Source organism: Phyllobates terribilis, unplaced genomic scaffold (assembly GCF_046119375.1).
Source record: "Phyllobates terribilis strain yellow unplaced genomic scaffold, ASM4611937v1 Scaffold_5__5_contigs__length_657084704, whole genome shotgun sequence".
NCBI lineage: Eukaryota > Metazoa > Chordata > Amphibia > Anura > Dendrobatidae > Phyllobates > Phyllobates terribilis.
Window position 1 is genome coordinate 315395878 of NW_027362765.1, and position 14165 is coordinate 315410042.

The window sequence follows — 14165 nt, forward strand, 5'->3', positions numbered from 1 at the left end:
GTGGATCCAGAGATGAGCTCCCGTGGTGCCTGGGAGCGGAGACCGGATTTTCTTCTCATGTAGAGGCTGGGATCTGCTTGTGATGGCTAATGCTTTGCTGTAAGGGCTCTGGAAAGCACGAGCTCTCTAAGTGCGTCTGCTTTGCTTCATGGCCAGGCCACGCCCCCGGGATTTTTATTTTTTACTTTATACTGGCTTCAATAGTCCCCTTAGGAGACTTGAAGCTGCAGTCATCGCCTGTGCTGCACATAGCCATGCTTCAGCACTGCTATGTGTAGCAGAAATCACGATCTCCTCGGCATTCATAGGAGATGAACAATGACCATGGACGGGGGTCTGCTGTCATAACAACCCATCAACGTCCAGCAATCACTTCATAGGGGCGCCAATGGGCGGGACTTGTGACACGCTTCCTGCCGGCATGTGTTAAATGCCGCTGTCAGTGATTGACAGTGGCATTTAACTGGTTAACAGCCACGGGTGGATCTCAGATCCACCAGTGGCTGTTAGAGGCATATGACAGCAGATCAGATTAGCTGTCATGTGCAGGGAAAGATGCAGGTTCGGTGTCGGAGCACCTATCAAAGGCAGGAACACGACCTTGGACGTCCAAGGTCGTAAAAAGGTTAAAGCAAAACTCCATAAGGTTTTTTTTCAGCACTGGAGTGATGCTTTAAATGTAAGGTCCCTGACCGTAGTCTGATACTTACCCGCCACCGTCTTCACCTTTTTTCTGCGCCTCTCCAGTCCTGCGGCACCATCTTGTGACCACAACTTCTGACTGGCTGGAAGTCATAAGTTATGTCCCAAGCTCTCTATGGAATGTCTGTGAGAGCTAGTACGAGGCTCTCATAGATTTGCGTTGAAAAGTGACTTCAGGCTCACGCTAGCAAACACTGGAGTAGCCAAAAGGTCACAGATTGCTGGAGATGTGCTGGAGCGCCAGCAATAGACGGGGAAGACAATGGCGGATAAGTATAAAACCGAGGGCAGAGAACTTAAATTTGAAGCACCACTCCAGTGCTGCAAGAATAAAAAAACACCTGGAGTGGCGCTTCAAATGCCTATTGGAGAGAAACTATTATTTCGTACTATACGTCATTCCCTGATAGTTGCGGTGCCTGAGTAGGGATCCAGTCAGTAACATAAATTGAGAAAAAATCTCAGCACTCAGAGGTTGAGTAGTAGAATAGTGAATTCTAGTAGTAGAATTTGTAAACAAAGGTAACAGCAAGAGTTTGTCACAAGCGTCTAGACAACTGTGAAGATTGAATTTGAAGAGATATTATATATAGCATATAATGTATACAGTGGGTACGTAAAGTATTCAGACCCCTTTAAATTTTTCACTCTGTTTCATTGCAGCCATTTGGTAAATTCTAAAAAGTTCATTTTTTTTTCTCAATGTACACTCTGCACCTCATCTTGACTGAAAAAAAACAGAAATGTAGAAACTTTTGCAAATTTATTAAAAAAGAAAAACTGAAATATCACATGGTCATAAGTATTCAGACTCTTTGCTCAGACACTCATATTTAAGTCACATGCTGTCCATTTTCTTGTGATCCTCCTTGAGATGGTTCTACTCCTTCATTGGAGTCCAGCTGTGTTTAATTAAACTGATAGTACTTGATTTGGAAAGGCACACACCTGTCTATATAAGACCTCACAGTGCATGTCAGACAAAATGAGAATCATGAGCTCAAAGGAACTGCCCAAGGAGCTCAGAGACAGAATTGTGGCAAGGCACAGATCTGGCCAAGAACACACAAGAATTTCTCCAGTACTCAAGGTTCCTAAGAGCACAGTGGCCTCCATAATTCTTTAAATGTAAGAAGTTTGGGACCACCAGAAGTCTTCCTAGACCTGGCCGTCCAGCCAAACTGAGCAATAGTGGGAGAAGAGCCTTGGTGAGCGAGGTAAAGAAGAACCCCAAGATCACTGTGGCTGAGCTCCAGAGATGCAGTAGGGAGATGGGAGAAAGTTCCACAAAGTCATCTATCACTGCAGCCCTCCACCAGTAGGGCCTTTATGGCAGAGTTGCCCGATGGAAGTCTCTCCTCAGTGCAAGACATATGATAGCCCGCATAGAGTTTGCTCAAAAACACATGAAGGACTCCCAGACGATGAGAAATAAGATTCTCTGGTCTGATAAGACGAAGATAGAACTTTTTGGTGATAATTCTAAGTGGTATGTGTGGAGAAAATCAGGCACTGCTCATCACCTGCCCAATACAATCCCAACAGTGAAACATGGTGGTGGCAGCATCATGCTATGCGGGTGTTCTTCAGCTGCAGGGACAGAGTGACAGGTTGCAATTGAAGGAAACATGAATGCGGCCAAGTACAGAGATATTCTGGTTGAAAACCTCTTCCAGAGTGCTCTGGACCTCAGACTTGGCCAAAGGTTCACCTGCCAACAAGACAGTGACCCTAAGCACACAGCTAAAATAACAAAGGAGTGGCTTCAGAACAACTATGTGACCATTCTTGACTGGCCCAGCCAGAGCCCTGACCTGAACCAAATTGAGCATCTCTGGAGAGACCTGAAAATGGCTGTCCACCAATGTTCACAATCCAACCTGACGGAACTGGAGAGGACCGGCAAGGAAGAATGACAGAGGATCCCCAAATCCAGGTGTGAAAAACTTGTTGCATCATTCCCAAGAAGACTCATGGCTGTAGTAGCTCAAAAGGGTGCTTCTACTCAATACCGAGCAAAGGGTCTGAATACTTATGACCATGTGATATTTCAGTTTTTCTTTTTTAATAAATTTGCAAAAATTTCTACCGTTCTGTTTTTTTCAGTCAAGATGGGGGTGCAGAGTGTACTTTAATGAGAAAAAAAAATGAACTTTCTTGAATTTACCAAATGGCTGCAATGAAACAAAGAGTGAAAAATTTAAAGGGGTCTAAATACTTTCCGTACCCACTGTATGTTATATGTGATATTTATATATTTATATAATATAAAATTGGCCAGACAAAATTGTTGGCACCTGGGTAAACAACTTTGTTTCAAACATGTGATGCTTGTTCAAACTCACCTGTGGCAAGTAACAGGTGTGGGCAACATGAAAATCACACCTGAAACCAGAAAAAAACAGGGAGAAGTTGACTTAATCTTTGCATTGTGTGTCTGTGTGTGCCACACTAAGCACGGAGAACAGAAAGAGGAAAAGAGAACTGTCTGAGGACTTGGGAACCGAAATTGTTGAATAATATCACATATCTCAAGGTTACAAGTCCATTTCCAGAGATCTTGATGTTCCTTTGTCCATGGTGTGCAACATAATCAAGAAGTTAACAAACCAAGGCACTGTAGCTAATGTCCCTGGATGTGGACAGCAGAGAAAAATTGAGGAAAGGTTTCAACACAGGATAGCCAGAAGGTGGATAAGCTGCCCAAATCAAGTTCTAAAGAAATTCAAACTGTCCTGCAGGCTCAGGATGCATCCGTGTCAGAGCAAACTATCCGTCAACATTTGAATGAAATGAAGTGCTATGGCAGGAGACTCAGGAGGACCCCCTGCTGACACAGAGACATAAAACGCTAGACTGATGCTTGCAAAAATGTACATAAGTCAAAATTCTTCTGGGAAAGCATCTTGTGGAGAGATGAAACCAAAATAGAGCTTTTTGGTAGAGCACATCGTTCAACTGTTTTCTGAAAATGGAGTGAGGCCTACAAAGAAAAGAATATAGTACCTACAGTCAAATATCGTGGAGGTTCAAAGATGTTTTGGGGTTGTTCTGCAGCCTATGGCACTGGGTGCCTTGACTATGTTCAAGGCATTATGAAATCTGAAGATTGCCAATAAATTTTGGGTCACAATGTAGTACCCAGTGTCAGCAAGCTGGGTTTGAATCCTTGGTCATGAGTCTTCCAGCAGGTTTGCATCCTAGGTCATGGGTCTTCCAGCAGGTTTGCATCCTAGGTCATGGGTCTTCCAGCAGAACAATGACCTTAAACATACTTCAAGAAGCACCCTGAAATGGATGGGACCAAAGCGCTGGAGAGTTCTGAAGTGGCCAGCAATGAGTCAGAATCTAAATCCCATTAAACAGCTTTGGAGAGATCTTAAAATTGATGTTGGGTGAAGGCACCCTTCAAATAAGAAAGACCTGGAGCAGTCTGCAAAAGAAGAATGGTCCAAAATTCCAGTTGAAAAGTGTAAGAAGCTTGTTGATGGTTATAGGAAGCAATTGATTGCTGTTATTTATTCCAAAGTGTGTGCAACCAAATATTAAGTTGAGGGTGCCAACAATTTTGTCTGCCCCATTTTTGGGTTTTGTGTAAAATTATGTCCAATTTGCCTTTTTTTTATCTGTTTTTTTTGTGTTGTTCCAATACACATAAATGAAATAAACGTGTATAACAAACACGTGTGGTTGAAATAATTTTCTGAGAGAAATACTTCATTTTCTGGAACAATTTCAAGGGTTCCAATACTTTCGGCTATGACTCTACTGTATAAGAAGAAATATAATATTGCACGACATGTTCATAACATCTGTATTTGGAAAAGCGACTTTTTACGATCTATTGAACCCATCTATAAAGTCGCAGGAAAATCCTTAGTCCACAAATACTGTGTCTCAGGTTTATTTTTGGATCGCTAATATGTGCACAGATTTATGTCCCTTCAAATTATATTTTTACTTAGTGATTTTTTTTATACATTGCTATATACACTGCTCAAAAAAATAAAGGGAACACTTAAACAACTGAATATAGCTCCAAGTAAATCAAACTTCTTTGAAATCAAACTGTCGACTTAGGAAGCAACACTGATTGACAATCAACTTCACATGCGGTTGTTCAAATGGAATAGACAATAGATGGAATTATTGGCAATTATCAAGACACCCTCAATAAAGGAGTGGTTCTGCAGGTGGGGACCGCAGACCACATCTCAGTACCAATGCTTTCTGGCTGATGTTTTGGTCACTTTTGAATGTTGGTTGTGCTTTCACACTCGTGGTAGCATGAGACGGACTCTACAACCCACAGAAGTTGCTCAGGTAGTGCAGCTCATCCAGGATGGCACATCAATGCGAGCTGTGGCAAGAAGGTTTGCTGTGTCTGTCAGCGTAGTGTCCAGAGGCTGGAGGCACTACCAGGAGACAGGCCAGTACACTAGGAGACGTGGAGGGGGCCGTAGTAGGGCAACAACCCAGCAGCAGGACCGCTACTTCTGCCTTTGTGCAAGGAGGAACAGGAGGAGCACTGCCAGAGCCCTGCAAAATGACCTCCAGCAGGCCACAAATGTGCATGTGTCTGCACAAACTGTTAGAAACTGACTCCATGAGGGTGGTATGAGGGCCCGACGTCCACAGATGGGGGTTGTGCTCACAGCCCAACACCATGCAGGACGCTTGGCATTTGCCACAGAACACCAGGATTGGCAAAGTCACCACTGGCATCCTGTGCTCTTCACAGATGAAAGCAGGTTCACACTGAGCACATGTGACAGACCTGACAGAGTCTGGGGATGCCGTGGAGAGCGATCTGCTGCTTGCAACATCCTTCAGCATGACCGGTTTGGCAGTGGGTCAGTAATGTGGGGTGGCATTTCTTTGGAGGGCCGCACAGCCCTCCATGTGCTCGCCAGAGGTAGCCTGACTGCCATTGGGTACCGAGAAGAGATCCTCAGACCCCTTGTGAGACCATATGCTGGTGCAGTTGGCCCTGGGTTCCTCCTAATGCAGGACAATGTGGACCTCATGTGGCTGGAGTGTGTCAGCAGTTCCTGCAAGATGAAGGAATTGAAGCTATGGACTGGCCCGCCCGTTCCCCCAGACCTGAATCCGATTGAGCACATCTGGGACATCATGTCTCGCTCCATCCACCAACGTCACGTTGCACCACAGACTGTCCAAGAATTGGCGGATGCTTTAGTCCAGGTCTGGGAGGAGATCCCACAGGAGACCATCTGCAACCTCATCATGAGCATGCCCAGGCGTTGTAGGGAGGTCATACAGGCACGTGGAGGCCACACACAATAATGAGCCTCATTTTGACTTGTTTTAAGGACATTACATCAAAGTTGGATCAGCTTGTAGTGTGTTTTTTTCCACTTTAATTTTGGGGGTGACTCTAAATCCAGGCCTCCATTGCTTAATAAATTTGATTTCCATTGATGATTTTTGTGTGATTTTGTTGTCAGCACTTTCAACTTTGTACAGAACTAAGTATTCAATGAGAATATTTCATTCATTCTAGGATGTGTTATTTAAGTGTTCCTTTTATTTTTTTGAGCAGTGTATATACAGGGTGGCCCATTTACATGCATACACCTAAATTATATGGGAATGGTTGGTGATATCAACTTCCTGTTTGTGGCAAATTAGAATATTGGAGAGGGAAAACTTTTCCAGATGGGTGGTAACCATGGCGGCCATTTTGAAGTTGGCCATTTTGTATCCAACTTTATTTTTTTCAATGGGAAGATGGTCATGTGACACATCAAACTTATTGAGAATTTCATAAGAAAAACAATGGTGTGCTTGCTTTTAACGTAACTTTATTCTTTCATGATTTTTTTACAAGTTTATGACCACATAAAATGTGTTCTAAGTGCTGCCCATTGTGTTGGATTGTCAATGCAACCCTCTTCTCCCACTCTTGACACACTGATGTGCAGAAGAAATGCTAGCACAGGCTTCCAGTATCTGTTGTTTCAGATGCTGCACATCTCGTATCTTGATGGTATGGTGTCATATATGGGGTACAAAGATAGTGGAGCCATTCTTCATCAATGGAAACCTCAATGCCACTGGATATCTGAAATTGCTACATGATGTGTTGCCCTCTTTATGCACTGAAGATGGCACGTTCCCTGAGTTTTTCCAACAAGATGGTGCACCACCACATTGTGGGTGTCTGGTCCGAGCATTCCTACATGAACAGTTTCCTGGAATGTGGATTGGTCGTCGTGGGCCAGTTGAATGGCCACCAAGGTCTCCCGATCTGACCCCCTTAGACTTTTATCTTTGGGGTCATTTGAAGGCAATTGTTTATTCTGTGAAGATACGACATGTGCAGCATCTGAAACAATGGATACTGGAAGCCTGTGCTAGCATTTCTTCTGTGGGGTTGCTATCAGTATGTCAAGAGTGGGAGAAGAGGGTTGCATTGACAATCTAACACAATGGGCAGCACTTTGAACACATTTTATAAGTGGTCATAAACTTGTAAAAAACTCATGAAAGAATAAAGCTACATTAAAACCAAGCACACCATTGTTTTTCTTATGATATTCTCAATAAGTTTGATGTGTCACATGACCCTCTTCCCATTGAAAAAAATAAAGTATCCAAAATGGCCGACTTCAAAATGGCTGCCATGGTCACCACCCATCTGGAAAGGTTTCCCCCCTCCCATATACTAATGTGCCACAAACAGGAAGTTGATATCACCAACCATTCCCATTTAATTTAGGTGTATCCATATAAATGGCCCACCCTGTACTTACTGTCATTTGCATAAGTATATTCCATTTATTGTGGTCTTGAGTTTATTTATCTAACTTCCGAGCCTTAGGAAAATTACCATTCTGTGAATCTGAGTCACTTTTCACGGCCAAACCTAGAGATTGAATAGTCAAGGAGTCCGAACAATACCAGGAGGATAGCAGATCAGAGCAGAAGGGGTTGATCAGACGGATGGTCAGAACAAGGTCAGGCAACAGAAGACCAATAAACAGAACACTAGGCACAGAGAAACAAACCTCACACTAGCTGAATGTATGTCTGGCAGAGGTCTGGGAGAAACAGCTCAGTTAAGTAGCCTGGCAGTCACCTGGGATAATGAACACCTGGAGATGGCCATCGCCTCCCAGTCTCAGATTGGACAGCCGAGCTGTCAATCAACACACTGACAGCTTCTTCACACCCTTGTGCTTGATTGGATGATCGAGCTGTCAATCAAAGTACCGACCGCTCCAGCACACCCCTGTACAAGATTGGACAGCTGAGCTGTCAGTAACTGCATCCCAGACACAGTGAGGGGTGGAACCGTGACACATTCTGTGTGCATTGTGTCCTAACTGGTGAGCTGGGTCAATAAGTTACGACTAATGTGTAAACCATTTGTGTTTCTGTTTGGAAGATTAACGAAGGAGGAAGGAGAGGCATTCATGAAGGGGTCCCTGAAGAAGTATGAAGATGGACACTCAGGGTCATTCAATATTATACTTTTCATCTGATTATGGGTATGAAACCATTTATTCTTATGCACTTCTGTTGGTATGCTTTCTTCCCTAACCGTCCACTAGAATGTATGTAGAGATATTTGTATTGTGCGGTATTCTTATGTTTACACCGAGAAACCAATATTGTGACCCAAAATACCCTTGTGTGAATTGCACTACAAGGGAAAATATAAATGAATGCAAATATATTGTTCTAGACCCTTCTCTGTGGTTATTGGCCATGGGAAATAGGCCATAATTGGTTAGGTATAACTGAATTTGACAACAAAGAAACACATTGTATGATGAATGGCATGTTCAAGATATAGATGATAGTATCTTCGCTTCTCTGATACCCTTCCGAGGGTCTATTTATTAACTTTTAAATCACATTGATATGGGGTTGGTCCATGAAAAATTATGAGCTTGGAACCCAAAGGGATGGGTTAAGTACATTCACACACCTGAGGGGATTTCTAAAGTGGCCACTTCCCTGTGTAGACAAGTACACACTGATTTAATTTGCCCCTATGGTGTCACCAACTACAGTAGGTATTTAACAAACCTGGTTGAGGAAAGGAAGATACTACTTACCTCCAGATAGTAGAGGAACTTAGAGGACCTCTATTTTGGCAACTTAATAATGAGAAGTTATGTTTTCACATTATCATGAAGCAACATCTAACTTTTCATACTCCCACATATGCTTCCAAAACATTACCTCGGCCCAGACTTTACTGTAAAAATATCCAATTTTGAATTTCAGAAAAGAGGATCAGAACTGGGTGTATCAACCAGTCTTCCTTTTGGTCAGACAAATCAATATGCTCTCCTCCTGTCTTGCCATAGGAGGTGGGTTGTATGATATGATTAAATATTTGGAAGTTCTCGAGCACTTTCAGGATACTTAAGACTCAAGAGAGGCAGAAAAAACTACTTAGCTCTCTATTGCCAGTACTAAGAAAAATATCCTAAAAGTAATCAAACTATGATTTGTACAATTCTTGGTGGGATGAGATTGTGAAATTCTTCACTAGTAAAAACTCCTGCCATTCGTAGTGTTGCAGAACTTGAAATGACTCATTCATTTTGGAGGTAATGTTCTCTGCATGGATTTTTTTTTGTGTGTTGCAGACAAATGGGAATGGCAAAAGAGGTTAAACAAAACGGAGAGTCAGTCAACATACCCCAATGGTCAGATGTATTTAAAGGACTAGTATTAGGAAGACCAATCCTAGCAAGACCAGCTCTCGAAAAACTAGCCAAGAAAGCTCAGCACTAAGAAGGTTAACACTGGTGTATACAAAACCAGGATTTTTCTTTACTTCAGTTTAGTTATACTCTTTAACAGAGTGGGAATTTTAAGAGAATGGCCCATTTGTAAGCAACCATATTGTCTCAAGTCTAACTTGCATCTTAACCTTGCAAAACCTTTTGTGGTTCTGATTTTAATGGCTTTCTGTGTTCAATATCTTCTTAAAAATAAAATATAGAGTAGTACATTTCATGTGTGCCAGCATTTGGGAGTACTGGATTTAGAAGAAAATAACTGGAATAGGTCCAGTGATCTGGAATTATAAGGAAATAGTCATTAATGGTTATGATAAAGAGGTGTACTGAATTACTAACAAAACTGGAGGTCAATAGGACTGTCAGAGTAGTGGAATTTATGTGATTAGATGTAGTTTCTGAAGATCTGAGGTGTCAACAATGATGTCATCACAAGATCCATTACCATACTTAATGGAAGATGAGATTACCAGGAATAGCTTAGATACATTTTGCTGCAGTGATTAATATTGTCATGAAGTAATGTCATGCCTCTGTGCTGCAGTGCTGTCCCTTTGTTCATTAATGTATCCTCTTGTTCTTTCTCTGACAAAGGTAAACAAACTCCTGATTAGGGAACTTACTATACAGATCGCAGAGACTATTCAGTTTAGCTGACGGGGAGGCGCTCCAATTGATTTGACCGTTATCGAACGGGACCCCTTGCTAATAGAATATATACCTCCCGGCAATGAGTATAGATCAATCTTAAGCTACGGTTGTGCTCAAAAGTTTACATACCCCGGCAGAATTTTTGCTTTCTTGGCCTTGTTTCAGAGAATATGAATGATAACAAAAATACTTTTTCTCCACTCATGGTTATTGGTTGGGTGAAGCCATTTATTGTCAAACTACTGTGTTTTCTCTTTTTAAATCATAATGACAACCAAAAACATCCAAATGACCCTGATCAAAAGTTCACATACCCTGGTGATTTTTGCCTGATAACATGCTCAGAATTTGACACAAATGGGTTTGAATGGCTACTAAAGGTAACATCCTCACCTGTGACCTGTTTGCTTGTAATCAGTGTGTGAGCATAAAAGCTGAGTGAGTTTCTGGGATCCAGACATACTCTTGCACCTTTCATCCTGCCACTGACGTTTCTGGATTGTGAGTCATGGGGAAAGCAAAAGAATTGTTAACTGATGTATGGGAAAAGGTAGTTAAACTGTATAACACAGGAAAGGCATACAAAAAGATATCCAAGGAATTGATAATGCCAGTCAGCAGCGTTCAAACTGTGATTAACAAATGGAAAATCAGGGGCTCTGCAAAAAACCAAACCACAGTCAGGTAGACCAACAAAAATTTTGGCCACAACTGCCAGGAAAATTGTTCAGGATGCAAAGAAAAACCCACAAATAACATCAGCTGCTATTCAGGACTCTCTGAAAACTAGCGGTGTGGCTGTTTCAAGATGCACAATAAGGAGGCACTTGAAGAAAAATGGGCTGCTTGGTTGAGTCGCCAGAAGAAATCCATTACTGCTCAAATGCCACAAAGTATCTCGCCTGCAATACGCCAAATAGCACAAAGACCAGCCTCAAAACTTCTGGAACAAGGTAATTTGGAGTGATGAGACCAAAATTTAACTTTTTGGTCACAAACTTTACATTTGGAAATGGGTCAGCAAGGCCTATGATCAGTAGCGTAGCTAACGAGGGGCAGAGAGGGTGGTGGCCCCTGCGCTCTGAGGAGGCCCTCCCAGAGCTACGCTATTGTAACTGTATGGGTATGCACAGAACCCCCATACAGTTACACTCTGGGCAGAGCAGGGAGACTCTCTGTCCCTGCACTGCCCGGTGGCCGCTATGGGGCCCTTGAGCAGGAGGGGGGCCCCCGGTGCCAGCATCACAAGCTCATTGATGAGAGATGGAGGGCGACGCTCCTTCTCCCATCAGTCTCCCCTCTGCGTCTGACGTCACTGACGTCATCACTTGGCGCCTGGCCTGCTATTCTGAAGATGTGAGCAGCGGGGGAACGAGGAGGAGAGGTGAGTATTGTTTATTTATTTTTCCTATGGGGGGGGAGTATGCTAAAGACTTTACCTATGGGGGGATTATGCTACAGACTTTGCCTATGGGGGGGGAGTTATGCTACAGACTGCCTATGGGGGGAGATTATGCTACAAACTGCCTATGGGGGGATTAGGCTACAGACTTTGGCTATGGTTGGGTATGCTACAGACTGCTTATGAGGGGGGGGGGTTATGCTCAGGGCTGTGGAGTCGGTAAGCCAAACCTGCGACTCCGACTCCTCAATTTCCCTTATACCGACTCCGACTTCGACTCCACGACTTCGAATCCGACTCCCACATATATTGCTTATATTTAAATAGATAGATAGATAAAGTCATAAAGGGATGGATAGATAGATGGAGGGATGGATAGCTAGATAGATAGATAGATAGATAGATAGATAGATAGATAAATGGAGGGATGGCTAGATAGATGGAGGGATGGATAGATAGTGGGATAGATGGAGGGATCGAAAGATAGTGGGATAGATGGAGGAATAGATAGATTAATAGAGGGATGGATAGATGGAGAGATGGATGGATAGATAGATAGATACAGGGATGGATGGATAGATAGATACAGGGATGGATGGATAGATAGATGATAGATAGCCATATGGAGGGATAGATGAAAGGATGGATGGATAGATGGATGGATAGAGGGATAGATGAACAGATAGATGGATAGATAGAGGGATGGATAGATAGATGAATACATGGAGGGATAGATAGAGTGTGATAGACAGATGACAGCTACAGACAGCAAATAGTACATTGCACATATTGCACATATAGTTCACACATTGTACAGAGAGCACATAATAATCACCTACAATATTAGCATTAGTTACCTTCCTGTGACAGAGATGAGCAGTAGTACTTTCACTTTCTCACTTTCTCCAGCTTGGGGCCCAGGAATCAGATCCTGTGCAGGGCTGGCACCCCTCCCCCTCCTCTCTCTGGTGAAGACGGCAGAAGACAGGACAGAAGAGGGGAGATTGCCCCCTGCAGTCTGGAGCCGGTGCAGGACAGGAGCACTGCAGCATACAAGTGAGTTTTGATAGGTGCGTGCCCCTGCTTCTAGGGGGGGGCAGCTGCCCTCCCTGCTCCTCGCTGGCTACGGCCATGATTCACACAGAGCGTTTTTGCGGATCCGTTTTTTGCAGTAAAATGCAGTGACTCTGGGCATCCCAGCGAAGTCAGTGGGTTTCAAGATATGACATTCAGACACATCGTTTTGTGAGGATCCGTTTTTGGGCTCAAAAACTGATCCTCCCAAAGAATGAGCATGTCAGTTTGTGCGGCGTTTTTCTAATCTGCTTTTGCTATTGAAAACATTATCTATGAGCTCAAAAACCTTTCAGGTGATGCGGTTTTTAAAAAGCTGATCTGCTTTTGCAGCTGAAAAACATATTCCTCAAAAAACGCAGCAAAAACACTGTGTGTGAATGTAGCCTTAGATCAGGAATAGAACATCTATTTATAGGACATTTCATAACTTTCCCAAATTCCTATAAAAAAAATTCCGCACATTCTGCATTGAACTACTGTACCCAATTTATTATACAGTATATTTTAGGAGTCGGTCCATTTTATACTGACTCCGACTCCACTAAAATGAGCACCGACTCCACGACTCCGACTCCAACTCCACAGCCCTGGTTATGCTACAGACTTTGCCTATGGGGGCAGGGGCGGACATACCATTGGTGCAACCTGTGCGGCTGCACAGGGGCCCAAGAGGTAAGGGGGCCCATTTGTATCTCCAAAGCAAGTATAATTTTGCATTATTAGGAGCTCTTGGGCTGCAAAGGGCCCATATATTGTTCTTGCACAGGGGCCCTTTTCTGTCTGTGTCCACCAGTGTATGGGGGGGGTATGTTACAGACTGCCTATGGGGCGCATTATTCTACAGACTGCCTATGGAGGGGTTACAGACTTTGCCTATGGGGGGTTATGCTACAGACTCTGCCTATGGGGGGTTATGCTACAGGCTCTGCCTATGGGGGGATCATGCTACAGACTTTGCCTATGGGGGGAGGATTATGCTACAGATTTTGCCTATGAGGGCATTATGCTACAGACTGCCTATGGGGGGGGATTATATTACAAACTCTGCCTATGGGGGGGATAATGCTACAGACTTTGCCTATGGGGGGGATAATGCTACAGACTTTGCCTATGGGGGATTATACTAAACACTCTGCCTATGGGGGGATTATGCTACACGCTCTGCCTATGGGGGGATTATACTACCAATTCTGCCTATGGGGGGGATTATACTACAGACTCTGCCTATGGGGGGGGGATTATACTACAGACTTTGCCTATGGGGGAGATTGTGCTATAGATTCTGCCTATGGGGGGGGGATTATACTACAGACTTTGCCTATGGGGGAGATTATGCTACAGACTTTGCTTATGGGGTAGATTATACTACAGACTCTGCCTATGGGGGGATGCATTATACTATATTGAGTACTATCTGGTGCATTATACTATATGTAGGCTAGTCATACAGTGTGGGGATTACAGTTAGGGTCATACAGTGTGGGAGATGATGTGGGGTCTTTGCACAGTGTGGGGGCCATCATACAGTGTGGGAGGTAATGTGGGGTCTT

The 14165-nt window shown here is 43.4% G+C and overlaps 1 protein-coding gene across 6 annotated transcripts in view; it reads left to right on the forward strand.

Annotated features, from left to right (window-relative positions):
* The window catches only part of LOC141273084 (uncharacterized), a 167467-nt gene that overhangs the window by 82659 nt on the left and 70643 nt on the right, over window positions 1–14165 (forward strand). For 3 of the 6 annotated variants that reach the window (XM_073684447.1, XM_073684446.1, XM_073684444.1), the window contains exon 2: window positions 8114–8216. The exons of 2 other annotated variants lie outside the window; for them this stretch is intronic. The gene's annotated coding sequence lies outside the window, so the exon portion shown is untranslated. Of the gene's footprint in view, window positions 1–8113; window positions 8217–12457; window positions 12595–14165 lie in introns of those variants that run through there. One more of the 6 variants, XM_073684448.1, reaches the window with a different exon arrangement.